A 1,479-nucleotide genomic window follows, 5' to 3' on the forward strand; every position below is an offset into this window, starting at 1 on the left:
CAACTCTGTAGAAATTTTCAGTCCTGTCTTCTACTATTTTGAATATGTTAAGTTACTCTGTCTTCTAGCATCTCTTGGTAATCTTTCCTCATGGTATGCCTAGCAATTTTTTTCAGTCTATTTTTCTAAAGATAAGTACTCATTTCTAGTAGTTCCACAATACCATTCTCAATGTAAAACAAAACAATACTTCCTTAATGTAATGAAACATTGTTTAGTAAGTGCTGATAGACTGGCTGTTCTTTTGTATAAATAAATTATAAATGGAATATGAGTCTCCAGAGGAAGCTATCATTCCTTCAGAGAGGATATATTTGATCTCTGGGAGGCAGTTAGTTAGGGAATATTCTCCTTATTCCAATTATAGATTGAAGTGATTTAGGACTGGGTCTCAGTATTTGTGAAAGTTGTTTGTCTATTTTTGTTGTTGTTGTTGTTGTTTACTTTTACTCTTAACAGTACGTACTCCCGGCAAGATCTCAACCTAAAGCCTGTAACGTTTCCCTGAGCTTCTCCATGTTAGCAACTCCTGAGCTCCAGTTCTTGACTGCTCAGACCTGTGCTATGCTGAAGCTTCTGCACATACTCTGATTTTATTGGCTTTTGATGGCTGGGTGATGCCATTCAAGGCAAAGAGAACAATATGAGAAAAACGAAGGAGGCAATAAAAGCATGGAACATTGTGTATGGTCAGCATACCAGAGAATTAGCAACAGATAAGGAAATTAATTTAGGTAGATTAAATTTCCAAAGTGTCTTGAATGCCACAATAAAAATTGGGGATTTATTTTATTGGAGGAAAGCCAAAGCTCTTAGTGAAGTGGATTACTCTGGTTACTGTTTATAACTCTTCCTATGGGCTAGTGCCCTAGTACTTTTGGCCAAATTCTTTTCCCTTCCTTATAAAGGACTCAGTTAGTTCAGTTTGGGGTGAAGGCCATAGTGCTGTCAGGAAAATATCCTTTGGGATTTTGCCAAGATGGTAAGCAGATCCCCATGTTGGAAGGAGACTTTTTCCACATATATTCCTAAAGAGTTTCTGATTGATTCTTTCCTTTTTTTCTAGCGCGAACGCAGTCCCCAACTACAACAAATTATGCAGTCGAGTTTCCCACATTTGGGGAAATCGCAGGGGTCAGCACATCCGGAGTGCAATGGATAAACCTCGCCCTGGGACAACCACCTTCGTGATCATGGTATCTCCCCTGCCAGGTAAGTATGTGACTGATTCTTAAGGAGAAAAAAAGTAAACCAAAGAAAATCAGTATTTCATTTCTAAAGATTAAGATGTGAAGTCCGTGATCCCCTTCGTAATTCCACTCTTGCCTATGATAGATAGGTTTTCAAACACATCTACTTATAAAATGCAATCATTATTCAGTAATATGAAAATGAACAAAAGCTACACATTCTTAAATGCAGCAATTGTTATTTCCATGACTTAATTATTTTGCATTTACTGTTTCTTCAAGGTTAGAG

General features: G+C 37.3%; 1 non-coding gene across 1 annotated transcript; it reads right to left on the reverse strand.

Moving 5' to 3' along the window:
• Positions 1 to 1,061: 1,061 nt before the first annotated feature.
• LOC123568160 (U1 spliceosomal RNA) lies at positions 1,062 to 1,220 on the reverse strand. The gene has a single exon (XR_006691381.2). It is a non-coding gene; the product is annotated as a U1 spliceosomal RNA (small nuclear RNA).
• Between the last annotated feature and the right edge of the window lie 259 nt (positions 1,221 to 1,479).

Source organism: Macaca fascicularis, chromosome 12 (assembly GCF_037993035.2).
Source record: "Macaca fascicularis isolate 582-1 chromosome 12, T2T-MFA8v1.1".
Classification (NCBI taxonomy): Eukaryota; Metazoa; Chordata; class Mammalia; order Primates; family Cercopithecidae; genus Macaca; species Macaca fascicularis.